Raw genomic sequence first — 13,499 nt, forward strand, 5'->3', positions numbered from 1 at the left:
GTGCAGTTTAGGTGGATTGGCCATGATAAAAATTGCCCTTAGTGTTGGGTGGGGTTACTGGGTTATGGGGATAGGGTGGCGTTGTTGACCTTGGGTGGGGTGCTATTTCCAAGAGCCGGTGCAGACTCGATGGGCCGAATGGCCTCCTGCACTGTAAATTCTTTGGAAAGGTGGGAATGGGGTTTAGAGAGGGGGAAGGTGGGAACGGGGATTAAAGAGAGGGAAGGTGGGAATAGGGATTAGAGACAGGAAAGGTGGGAATGGGGATTAGAGAGGGAGAAGGTGGGAATGGGGATTAGAGAGAGGGAAGGTGGGAATGGGGATTAGAGAGAGGGAAGGTGGGAATGGGGATTAGAGAGGGAGAATGTGGGAATGGGGATTAGAGAGAGAGAAGGTGGGAATGGGGATTAAAGAGAGAGAAGGTGGGAATGGGGATTAGAGAGAGAGAAGGTGGGAATGGGAATTGGAGAGAGAAGGTGGGAATGGGGATTAGAGGGAAGGTAGGAATGGGGATTAGAGAGAACGTGGGAATAGGGATTAGAGAGAGAGAAGGGGGGATTAGAGAGGGAAAAGGTGGGAATGGGGATTAGAGAGAGGGAAGGTGGGAATGGGGATTAGAGAGAGAGAGAAGGTGGGAATGGGGATTAGAGAGAGAGAAGGTGGGAATGGGAATTGGAGAGAGAAAGTGGGAATGGGGATTAGAGGGAAGGTGGGAATGGGGATTAGAGAGAGGGAACGTGGGAATGGGGATTAGAGAGAGAATGTGGGAATGGGGATTAAGGAGAGAGAAGGTGGGAATGGGGATTAGAGCGAGAGAAAGTGGGAATGGGGATTAAAGAGACAGACAGTGGGAATGGGAATTAGAGAGAGGGAAGGTGGGACTGGGGTTAGAGAGGGAGAAGGTGGGAAAGGGGATTAAAGAGGGAGAAGGTGGGAATGGGGATTTGGGAGGGAGAAGGTGGGAAAGGGGATTAAAGAGGGAGAAGGTGTGAATTGGGATTAGATAGGGAGAAGGTGGGAATGGGGATTAAAGAGAGAGAAGGTGCGAATGGGGATTAGAGAGAGAGAAGGTGGGAATGGGGATGAAAGAGAGAGAAGGTGGGAATGGGGATTATAGAGAGAGAAGGTGGGAATGGGGATTAAAGAGAGAGAAGGTGGGAATGGGGATTAGAGCGAGAGAAGGTGTGAATGGGGATTAAAGAGACAGACGGTGGGAATGGGGAATAGAGAGAGGGAAGGTGGGACTGGGGTTTAAAGAGACAGAAGGTGGGAATGGGGATTAGAGAGGGGGAAGGTGGGAATGGGGATCAAAGAGACAGAAGGTGGGAATGGGGATTAGAGAGTGAGAAGGTGGGAAAGGGGATTAAAGAGGGAGAACGCGGGAATGGGGATTAGAGATGGAGAATGTGGGAAAGCGGATTAAAGAGGGAGAAGGTGGGAATGGGGATTGGAGAGGGAGACGGTGGGAATGGGGATTAAAGAGAGGGAAGGTGGGAATGGGGATTAGAGAGAGCGAAGGTGGGAATGGGGATTAGAGAGGGAGAAGGTGGGAATGGGGATTAGAGAGGGAAAAGGTGGGTAAGGGGATTAAAGAGGGAGAAGGTGGGAATGGCGATTAGAGAGGGAGAAGGTGGGAAAGGGGATTAAATAGGGAGAAGGTGGGAAAGGGGATTAAAGAGCGAGAAGATGGGAATGGTGATTAGAGAGGGAGAAGGTGGGAATGTGGATTAAAGAGTCAGAAGGTGGCAATGGGGATTAGAGAGAGAGAAGGTGGGTATGGGGATGAGAGAGGGAGAAGGTGGGAATGGGGATTAAAAAGGGAGAAGGTGGGAATGGGGATTAGAGAGGGAGAAGGTTTGAATGTGGATTAAGGAGGCAGAACGTGGGAATGGGGATTAGAGAGAGAGAAGGTGGGAATGGGGATTAGAGAGGGAGAAGGTGGGAATGGGGATTGGAGAGAGAGAAGGTGGGAATGGGGATTAAAGTGAGAGAAGGTGGGAATGGGGATTAAAGAGAGAGAAGGTGGGAATGGGGTTAAAGAGGGAGAGGTTGGAATGGGAATTAAAGAAAGAGAAGGTGGGAATGGGGATTAAAGCGAGAGAAGGTGGGAATGGGGATTCGAGAGAGAGAAGGAGTGAATGGGGATTAGAGGGAGGGAATGGGGTTTAAAGAGGGAGAAGGTGGGAATGGGGATTAAAGTGACAGAAGGTGGGAATGGGGATTTGAGGGAGAAGGTGGGAAAGGGGATTAAAGAGGGCGATGGTGGGAATGGGGATTAGAGAGAGGTAAGGTGGGAATGGGGATTAGAGAGGGAGAAAGTGGGAAAGGGGATTAAAGAGGGAGAAGGTGGGAATGGTGATTAGTGAGAAGAAAGGTGGGACTGGGGATTAGAGAGGGAGAGGGAGAAGGGGCAGCACGGTAGCCTTGTGGATAGCACAATTGGTTCTCAGCTCCAGGGCCCAGGTTCGATTCCGGCTTGGGTCACTGTCTGTGCGGAGTCTGCAAATCCTCCCCGTGTGTGCGTGGGTTTCCTCCGGGTGCACCGGTTTCCTCCTACAGTCCAAGGATGTGCAGTTTAGGTGGATTGGCCATGATAAAAATTGCCCTTAGTGTTGGGTGGGGTTACTGGGTTATGGGGATAGGGTGGCGTTGTTGACCTTGGGTGGGGTGCTATTTCCAAGAGCCGGTGCAGACTCGATGGGCCGAATGGCCTCCTGCACTGTAAATTCTTTGGAAAGGTGGGAATGGGGTTTAGAGAGGGGGAAGGTGGGAACGGGGATTAAAGAGAGGGAAGGTGGGAATAGGGATTAGAGACAGGAAAGGTGGGAATGGGGATTAGAGAGGGAGAAGGTGGGAATGGGGATTAGAGAGAGGGAAGGTGGGAATGGGGATTAGAGAGAGGGAAGGTGGGAATGGGGATTAGAGAGGGAGAATGTGGGAATGGGGATTAGAGAGAGAGAAGGTGGGAATGGGGATTAAAGAGAGAGAAGGTGGGAATGGGGATTAGAGAGAGAGAAGGTGGGAATGGGAATTGGAGAGAGAAGGTGGGAATGGGGATTAGAGGGAAGGTGGGAATGGGGATTAGAGAGAACGTGGGAATAGGGATTAGAGAGAGAGAAGGGGGGATTAGAGAGGGAAAAGGTGGGAATGGGGATTAGAGAGAGGGAAGGTGGGAATGGGGATTAGAGAGAGAGAGAAGGTGGGAATGGGGATTAGAGAGAGAGAAGGTGGGAATGGGAATTGGAGAGAGAAAGTGGGAATGGGGATTAGAGGGAAGGTGGGAATGGGGATTAGAGAGAGGGAACGTGGGAATAGGGATTAGAGAGAGAGAAGGTGGGGATTAGAGAGGGAAAAGGTGGGAATGGGGATTAGAGAGAGGGAAGGTGGGAATGGGGATTAGAGAGAGAGAACGTGGGAATGGGGATTAGAGAGAGAATGTGGGAATGGGGATTAGAGAGAGAGAAGGTGGGTATTAGAGAGGGAAATGGTGCGAATGGGGATTAGAGAGAGAGAGAACGTGTGAATGGGGATTAGAGAGAGGGAAGGTGGGAATGGGGATTAGAGAGAGAAGGTGGGAATGATGATTAGAGAGGGAGAAGGTGGGAATGTGGATTAAAGAGACAGAAGGTGGGAATGGGGATTAGAGAGAGAGAAGGTGGGAATGGGGATTAGAGAGGGAGAAGTTGGGAATGGGGATTAAAGAGATAGAAGGTGGGAATGGGAATTAGAGAGAGAGAAGGTGGGAATGGGGATTAAAGAGACAGAAGGTGGGAATGGGGATTAGAGGGAGAAGGTGGGAAAGGGGATTAAATAGGGCAATGGTGGGAATGGGGATTAGAGAGTGAGAAAGTGGGAAAGGGGATTAAAAGGAGAAGGTGGGAATGGTGATTAGAGAGAGGGAAGGTAGGACTGGGGATTAGAGAGGGAGAGGGAGAAGGGGCAGCACGGTAGCCTTGTGGATAGCACAATTGCTTCTCAGTTCCAGGGCCCAGGTTCGATTCCGGCTTGGGTCACTGTCTGTGCGGAGTCTGCAAATCCTCCCCGTGTGTGCGTGGGTTTCCTCCGGGTGATCCGGTTTCCTCCCACAGTCCAAGGATGTGCAGGTTAGGTGGATTGGCCATGATAAATTGCCCTTAGTGTCCAAAATTGCCCTTGGTGTTGGGTGGGGTTACTGGGTTATGGGGATAGGGTGGCGTTGTGACCTTGGGTGGGGTGCTATTTCCAAGAGCCTGTGCAGACTCGATGGGCCGAATGGCCTCCTGCACTGTAAATTTATGAAAAGGTGGGAATGGGGATTAGAGAGGGAAAAGGTGGGAATGGGGATTAGAGAGAGTGAAGGTGGGAATGGGGATTAGAGAGAGAACGTGGGAATGGGGATTAGAGAGAGAGAAGGTGGGAATGGGGATTAGAGATAGGGAAGGTGGGAATGGGGATTAGAGAGAGGGAAGGTGGGAATGGGGATTGGATAGACAGAAGGTGGGAATGGGGATTAGAGAGAGGGAAGGTGGGAATGGGGATTAGAGATAGAGAAGGTGGGGATTACCGAGGGAAAAGGTGGGAAAGGGGATTAGAGAGAGTGAAGGTGGGAATGGGGATTAGAGAGAGAACGTGGGAATGAGGATTAGAGAGAGAGAAGGTGGGAATTAGAGAGGGAAACGGTGCGAATGGGGCTTAGAGAGAGCGAGAACGCGTGAATGGGGATTACAGAGAGGGAAGGTGGGAATGGGGTTTAGAGAGAGAAGGTGGGAATGGGGATTAAGGAGAGAGAAGGTGGGAATGGGGATTAGAGCGAGAGAAAATGGGAATGGGGATTAAAGAGACAGACAGTGGGAATGGGAATTAGAGAGAGGGAAGGTGGGACTGGGGTTAGAGAGGGAAAAGGTGGGAAAGTGGATTAAAGAGGGAGAAGGTGGGAATGGGGATTTGGGAGGGAGAAGATGGGAAAGGGGATTAAAGAGGGAGAAGGTGGGAATGGGAATTGGAGAGAGAAGGTGGGAATGGGGATTAGAGGGAAGGTGGGAATGGGGATTAGAGAGAACGTGGGAATAGGGATTAGAGAGAGAGAAGGGGGGATTAGAGAGGGAAAAGGTGGGAATGGGGATTAGAGAGAGGGAAGGTGGGAATGGGGATTAGAGAGAGAGAGAAGGTGGGAATGGGGATTAGAGAGAGAGAAGGTGGGAATGGGAATTGGAGAGAGAAAGTGGGAATGGGGATTAGAGGGAAGGTGGGAATGGGGATTAGAGAGAGGGAACGTGGGAATAGGGATTAGAGAGAGAGAAGGTGGGGATTAGAGAGGGAAAAGGTGGGAATGGGGATTAGAGAGAGGGAAGGTGGGAATGGGGATTAGAGAGAGAGAACGTGGGAATGGGGATTAGAGAGAGAATGTGGGAATGGGGATTAGAGAGAGAGAAGGTGGGTATTAGAGAGGGAAATGGTGCGAATGGGGATTAGAGAGAGAGAGAACGTGTGAATGGGGATTAGAGAGAGGGAAGGTGGGAATGGGGATTAGAGAGAGAAGGTGGGAATGATGATTAGAGAGGGAGAAGGTGGGAATGTGGATTAAAGAGACAGAAGGTGGGAATGGGGATTAGAGAGAGAGAAGGTGGGAATGGGGATTAGAGAGGGAGAAGTTGGGAATGGGGATTAAAGAGATAGAAGGTGGGAATGGGAATTAGAGAGAGAGAAGGTGGGAATGGGGATTAAAGAGACAGAAGGTGGGAATGGGGATTAGAGGGAGAAGGTGGGAAAGGGGATTAAATAGGGCAATGGTGGGAATGGGGATTAGAGAGTGAGAAAGTGGGAAAGGGGATTAAAAGGAGAAGGTGGGAATGGTGATTAGAGAGAGGGAAGGTAGGACTGGGGATTAGAGAGGGAGAGGGAGAAGGGGCAGCACGGTAGCCTTGTGGATAGCACAATTGCTTCTCAGTTCCAGGGCCCAGGTTCGATTCCGGCTTGGGTCACTGTCTGTGCGGAGTCTGCAAATCCTCCCCGTGTGTGCGTGGGTTTCCTCCGGGTGATCCGGTTTCCTCCCACAGTCCAAGGATGTGCAGGTTAGGTGGATTGGCCATGATAAATTGCCCTTAGTGTCCAAAATTGCCCTTGGTGTTGGGTGGGGTTACTGGGTTATGGGGATAGGGTGGCGTTGTGACCTTGGGTGGGGTGCTATTTCCAAGAGCCTGTGCAGACTCGATGGGCCGAATGGCCTCCTGCACTGTAAATTTATGAAAAGGTGGGAATGGGGATTAGAGAGGGAAAAGGTGGGAATGGGGATTAGAGAGAGTGAAGGTGGGAATGGGGATTAGAGAGAGAACGTGGGAATGGGGATTAGAGAGAGAGAAGGTGGGAATGGGGATTAGAGATAGGGAAGGTGGGAATGGGGATTAGAGAGAGGGAAGGTGGGAATGGGGATTGGATAGACAGAAGGTGGGAATGGGGATTAGAGAGAGGGAAGGTGGGAATGGGGATTAGAGATAGAGAAGGTGGGGATTACCGAGGGAAAAGGTGGGAAAGGGGATTAGAGAGAGTGAAGGTGGGAATGGGGATTAGAGAGAGAACGTGGGAATGAGGATTAGAGAGAGAGAAGGTGGGAATTAGAGAGGGAAACGGTGCGAATGGGGCTTAGAGAGAGCGAGAACGCGTGAATGGGGATTACAGAGAGGGAAGGTGGGAATGGGGTTTAGAGAGAGAAGGTGGGAATGGGGATTAAGGAGAGAGAAGGTGGGAATGGGGATTAGAGCGAGAGAAAATGGGAATGGGGATTAAAGAGACAGACAGTGGGAATGGGAATTAGAGAGAGGGAAGGTGGGACTGGGGTTAGAGAGGGAAAAGGTGGGAAAGTGGATTAAAGAGGGAGAAGGTGGGAATGGGGATTTGGGAGGGAGAAGATGGGAAAGGGGATTAAAGAGGGAGAAGGTGGGAATGGGGATTAGAGAGGGAGAAGGTGGGAATGGGGATTAGAGAGGGAGAAGGTGGAAAGGGGGATTAATGAGGGAGAAGGTGGGAATGGGGATTAGAGCGGGAGAAGGTGGGAATGGGGATTAAAGAGACAGAAGGTGGGAATGGGGATTAGATAGAGGGAAGGCGGGAATGGGGATTAGAGAGGGAGAAGGTGGGAATGGGGATTAACGAGACAGAAGGTGTGAATGGGGATTAGAGAGCGAGAAGGTGGGAATGGGGATTAAAGAGAGAGAAGGTGGGAATGGGGATTAGAGAGAGAGAAGGTGTGAATGGGGATTAAAGAGAGAGAAGGTGGGAATGGGGATTATGGAGAGAGAAGGTGGGAATGGGGATTAAAGAGAGAGAAGGTGGGAATGGGGATTAGAGCGAGAGAAGGTGTGAATGGGGATTAAAGAGACAGACGGTGGGAATAGGGATTAGAGAGAGGGAAGGTGGGACTGGGGTTTAAAGAGACAGAAGGTGGGACTGGGGATTAGAGAGGGGGAAGGTGGGAATGGGGATCAAAGTGACAGAAGGTGGGAATGGGGATTAGAGAGGGAGAAGGTGGGAAAAGGGATTAAAGAGAGAGAACATGGGAATGGGGATTAGAGAGGGAGAATGTTGGAAAGGGGATTAAAGAGGGAGAAGGTGGGAATTGGTATTAGGGAGGGAGACGGTGGGAATGGGGATTAAAGAGAGGGAAGGTGGGAATGGGGATTAGAGAGAGCGAAGGTGGGAATGGGGATTAGAGAGGGAGAAGGCGGGAATGGGGATTAGAGAGGGAGAAGGTGGGAAAGGGGATTAAAGAGGGAGAAGGTGGGAATGGGGATTAGAGAGGGAGAATGTGGGAAAGGGGATTAAATAGGGAGAAGGTGGGAAAGTGGATTAAAGAGCGAGGAGATGGGAATGATGATTAGAGAGGGAGAAGGTGGGAATGTGGATTAAAGAGACAGAAGATGGGAATGGGGATTTGAGAGAGAGAAGATGGGAATGGGGATTAGAGAGAGAGAAGGTGGGAATGGGGATTAGAGAGGGACAAGGTGGGAATGGGGATTAAAGAGGGAGAAGGTGGGAATGGGGATTAGAGAGGGAGACGGTGGAATGTGGATTAAAGAGACAGAAGGTGGGAATGGGGATTAGAGAGAGAGAAGGTGAGAATGGGGATTAGAGAGGGAGAAGGTGGGAATGGGGATTAAAGAGAAAGAAGGTGGGAATGGGGATTAGAGAGAGAGAAGGTGGGAATGGAGATTAGAGATAGGGAAGGTGGGAATGGGGATTAGAGAGAGGGAAGGTGGGAATGGGGATTGGATAGACAGAAGGTGGGAATGGGGATTCGAGAGAGGGAAGGTGGGAATGGGGATTAGAGATAGAGAAGGTGGGGATTAGCGAGGGAAAAGGTGGGAAAGGGGATTAGAGAGAGTGAAGGTGGGAATGGGGATTAGAGAGAGAACGTGGGAATGGGGATTACAGAGAGAGAAGGTGGGAATTAGAGAGGGAAACGGTGCGAATGGGGCTTAGAGAGAGCGAGAACGTGTGAATGGGGATTACAGAGAGGGAAGGTGGGAATGGGGTTTAGAGAGAGAAGGTGGGAATGGGGATTATGGAGAGAGAAGGTGGGAATGGGGATTCGAGCGAGAGAAAATGGGAATGGGGATTAAAGAGACAGACAGTGGGAATGGGAATTAGAGGGAAGGTGGGACTGGGGTTAGAGAGGGAGAAGGTGGGAAAGTGGATTAAAGAGGGAGAAGGTGGGAATGGGGATTTGGGAGGGAGAAGATGGGAAAGGGGATTAAAGAGGGAGAAGGTGTGAATGGGGATTAGAGAGGGAGAAGGTGGGAATGGGGATTAGAGAGGGAGAAGGTGCGAATGGGGATTAGAGAGAGAAGGTGGGAATGGGGATTAGAGAGGGAGAAGGTGGAAAGGGGGATTAATGAGGGAGAAGGTGGGAATGGGGATTAGAGCGGGAGAAGGTGGGAATGGGGATTAAAGAGACAGAAGGTGGGAATGGGGATGAGATAGAGAGAAGGCGGGAATGGGGATTAGAGAGGGAGAAGGTGGGAATGGGGATTAACGAGACAGAAGGTGTGAATGGGGTTTAGAGAGCGAGAAGGTGGGAATGGGGATTAAAGAGAGAGAAGGTGGGAATGGGGATTAGAGAGAGAGAAGGTGGGAATGGGGATTAAAGAGAGAGAAGGTGGGAATGGGGATTATGGAGAGAGAAGGTGGGAATGGGGATTAAAGAGAGAGAAGGTGGGAATGGGGATTAGAGCGAAAGAAGGTGTGAATTGGGATTAAAGAGACAGATGGTGGGAATAGGGATTAGAGAGAGGGAAGGTGGGACTGGGGTTTAAAGAGACAGAAGGTGGGACTGGGGATTAGAGAGGGAGAAGGTGGGAAAAGGGATTAAAGAGAGAGAACATGGGAATGCGGATCAGATAGGGAGAATGTTGGAAAGGGGATTAAAGAGGGAGAAGGTGGGAATTGGGATTAGGGAGGGAGACGGTGGGAATGGGGATTAAAGAGAGGGAAGGTGGGAATGGGGATTAGAGAGAGCGAAGGTGGGAATGGGGATTAGAGAGGGAGAAGGCGGGAATGGGGATTAGAGAGGGAGAAGGTGGGAAAGGGGATTAAAGAGGGAGAAGGTGGGAATGGGGATTAGAGAGGGAGAATGTGGGAAAGGGGATTAAATAGGGAGAAGGTGGGAAAGTGGATTAAAGAGCGAGATGATGGGAATGGGGATTAGAGAGGGACAAGGTGGGAATGGGGATTTAAGAGGGAGAACGTGGTAATGGGGATTAGAGAGGGAGAAGGTGGAATGTGGATTAAAGAGACAGAAGGTGGGAATGGGAAATAGAGAGAGAGAAGGTGGGAATGGGGATTAGAGAGAGAGAAGGTGGGATTGGGGATTAAAGAGAGAGAAGGTGTGAATGGGGATTAGAGAGTGAGAAGGTGGGAATGGGGATTAGAGAGAGAGAAGGTGGGATTGTGGATTAAAGAGAGAGAAGGTGGGAATGGTGATTAAAGAGAGAGAAGGTGGGAATGGGGATTAAAGAGAGGGAAAGTGGGAATGGGATTAAAGAGGGAGAGGTTGGAATGGGGATGAAAGAAAGTGAAGGTGGGAATGGGGATTAAAGAGAGAGAAGGTGGGAATGGGGATTCGAGAGAGAGAAGGTGGGAATGGGGATTAGAGGGAGGGAATGGGGTTTAAAGAGGGAGAAGGTGGGAATGGGGATTAAAGAAGGAGAAGGTGGGAATGGGGATTAGAGAGTGAGAAGGTGGGAATGGGGATTAGAACGAGGTAAGGTGGGAATGGGGATTAAAGAGACAAGGTGGGAATGGGGATTAGAAGGAGAAGGTGGGAAAGGGGATTAAAGAGGGCGATGGTGGGAATGGGGATTAGAGAGAGAGAAAGTGGGAATTGGGATTAAAGAGAGAGAACGTGGGAATGGGGATTAGAGAGGGAGAAGGTGGGAAAGGGGATTAAATAGGGAGAAGGTGGGAAAGGGGATTAAAGAGCGAGAAGATGGGAATGGTGATTAGAGAGGGAGAAGGTGGGAATGTGGATTAAAGAGACAGAAGGTGGGAATGGGGATTAGAGAGAGAGAAGGTGGGAATGGGGATTAGAGAGGGACAAGGTGGGAATGGGGATTAAAGAGGGAGAAGGTGGGAATGGGGATTAGAGAGGGAGACGGTGGAATGTGGATTAAAGAGACAGAAGGTGGGAAAGGGGATTAGAGAGAGAAGGTGAGAATGGGGATTAGAGAGGAAGAAGGTGGGAATGGGGATTAGAGAGAGAGAAGGTGGGAATGGGGATTAGAGAGAGAGAAGGTGGGATTGGGGATTAAAGAGAGAGAAGGTGGGAATGGTGATTAAAGAGAGAGAAGGTGGGAATGGGGATTAAAGAGAGGGAAGGTGGGAATGGGGTTAAAGTGGGAGAGGTTGGAATGGGGATTAAAGAAAGAGAAGGTGGGAATGGCAATTAAAGAGAGAGAAGGTGGGAATGGGGATTCGAGAGAGAGAAGGTGGGAATGGGGATTAGAGGGAGGGAATGGGGTTTAAAGAGGGAGAAGGTAGGAATGGGTATTAAAGAGGGAGAAGGTGGGAATGGGGATTAGAGAGAGGGAAGGTGGGAATAGGGATTAGAATGAAGGAAGGTGGGAATGGGGATTAAAGAGACAGAAGGTGGGAATGGGGATTAGAGAGGGAGAAGGTGGGAAAGTGGATTAAAGAGGGAGAAGGTGGGAATGGGGATTTGGGAGGGAGAAGATGGTAAAGGGGATTAAAGAGCGAGAAGGTGTGAATGGGGATTAGAGAGGGAGAAGGTGGGAATGGGGATTAAAGAGACGGAAGGTGGGAATGGGGATTAGAGAGAGAGAAGGTGGGAATGGGGATTAGAGAGGGAGAAGGTGGAAAGGGGGATTAATGAGGGAGAAGGTGGGAATGGGGATTAGAGCGGGAGAAGGTGGGAATGGGGATTAAAGAGACAGAAGGTGGGAATGGGGATTAGATAGAGAGAAGGCGGGAATGGGGATTAGAGAGGGAGAAGGTGGGAATGGGGATTAACGAGACAGAAGGTGGGAATGGGGATTAGAGAGAGAGAAGGTGGGAATGGGGATTAAAGAGAGAGAAAGCGGGAATGGGGATTAGAGAGAGAGAAGGTGGGAATGGGTATTAGAGAGAGACAAGGTGGGAATGGGGATTATGGAGAGAGAAGGTGGGAATGGGGATTAGAGAGGGACAAGGTGGGAATGGGGATTAAAGAGGGAGAAAGTGGGAATGGGGATTAGACAGAGAGAAGGTGGGAATGGGGATTAGAGAGAGAGAAGGTGGGAATGGAGATTAGAGATAGGGAAGGTGGGAATGGGGATTAGAGAGAGGGAAGGTGGGAATGGGGATTGGATAGACAGAAGGTGGGAATGGGGATTAGAGAGAGGGAAGGTGGGAATGGGGATTAGAGATAGAGAAGATGGGGATTAGCGAGGGAAAAGGTGGGAAAGGGGATTAGAGAGAGTGAAGGTGGGAATAGGGATTAGAGAGAGAACGTGGGAATTGGGATTAGAGAGAGAGAAGGTAGGAATTAGAGAGGGAAACGGTGCGAATGGGGCTTAGAGAGAGCGAGAACGTGTGAATGGGGATTACAGAGAGGGAAGGTGGGAATGGGGTTTTGAGAGAGAAGGTGGGAATGGGGATTAAGGAGAGAGAAGGTGGGAATGGGGATTAGAGCGAGAGAAAATGGGAATGGGGATTAAAGAGACAGACAGTGGGAATGGGAATTAGAGAGAGGGAAGGTGGGACTGGGGTTAGAGAGGGAGAAGGTGGGAAAGTGGATTAAAGAGGGAGAAGGTGGGAATGGGGATTTGGGAGGGAGAAGATGGGAAAGGGGATTAAAGAGGGAGAAGGTGTGAATGGGGATTAGAGAGGGAGAAGGTGGGAATGGGGATTAGAGAGGGAGAAGGTGCGAATGGGGATTAGAGAGAGAAGGTGGGAATGGGGATTAGAGAGGGAGAAGGTGGAAAGGGGGATTAATGAGGGAGAAGTTGGGAATGGGGATTAGAGCGGGAGAAGGTGGGAATGGGGATTAAAGAGACAGAAGGTGGGAATGGGGATTAGATAGAGAGAAGGCGGGAATGGGGATTAGAGAGGGAGAAGGTGGGAATGGGGATTAACGAGACAGAAGGTGGGAATAGGGATTAGAGAGAGGGAAGGTGGGACTGGGGTTTAAAGAGACAGAAGGTGGGACTGGGGATTAGAGAGGGGGAAGGTGGGAATGGGGATCAAAGTGACAGAAGGTGGGAATGGGGATTAGAGAGGGAGAAGGTGGGAAAAGGGATTAAAGAGAGAGAACATGGGAATGGGGATCAGATAGGGAGAATGTTGGAAAGGGGATTAAAGAGGGAGAAGGTGGGAATTGGGATTAGGGAGGGAGACGGTGGGAATGGGGATTAGAGAGAGAGAAGGTGGGATTGGGGATTAAAGAGAGAGAAGGTGGGAATGGTGATTAAAGAGAGAGAAGGTGGGAATGGGGATTAAAGAGAGGGAAGGTGGGAATGGGGTTAAAGTGGGAGAGGTTGGAATGGGGATTAAAGAAAGAGAAGGTGGGAATGGCAATTAAAGAGAGAGAAGGTGGGAATGGGGATTCGAGAGAGAGAAGGTGGGAATGGGGATTAGAGGGAGGGAATGGGGTTTAAAGAGGGAGAAGGTAGGAATGGGTATTAAAGAGGGAGAAGGTGGGAATGGGGATTAGAGAGAGGGAAGGTGGGAATAGGGATTAGAATGAAGGAAGGTGGGAATGGGGATTAAAGAGACAGAAGGTGGGAATGGGGATTAGAGAGGGAGAAGGTGGGAAAGTGGATTAAAGAGGGAGAAGGTGGGAATGGGGATTTGGGAGGGAGAAGATGGTAAAGGGGATTAAAGAGCGAGAAGGTGTGAATGGGGATTAGAGAGGGAGAAGGTGGGAATGGGGATTAAAGAGACGGAAGGTGGGAATGGGGATTAGAGAGAGAGAAGGTGGGAATGGGGATTAGAGAGGGAGAAGGTGGAAAGGGGGATTAATGAGGGAGAAG

The sequence above is a fragment of the Scyliorhinus torazame genome, chromosome 4 (assembly GCF_047496885.1).
Source record: "Scyliorhinus torazame isolate Kashiwa2021f chromosome 4, sScyTor2.1, whole genome shotgun sequence".
Taxonomy (NCBI): domain Eukaryota; kingdom Metazoa; phylum Chordata; class Chondrichthyes; order Carcharhiniformes; family Scyliorhinidae; genus Scyliorhinus; species Scyliorhinus torazame.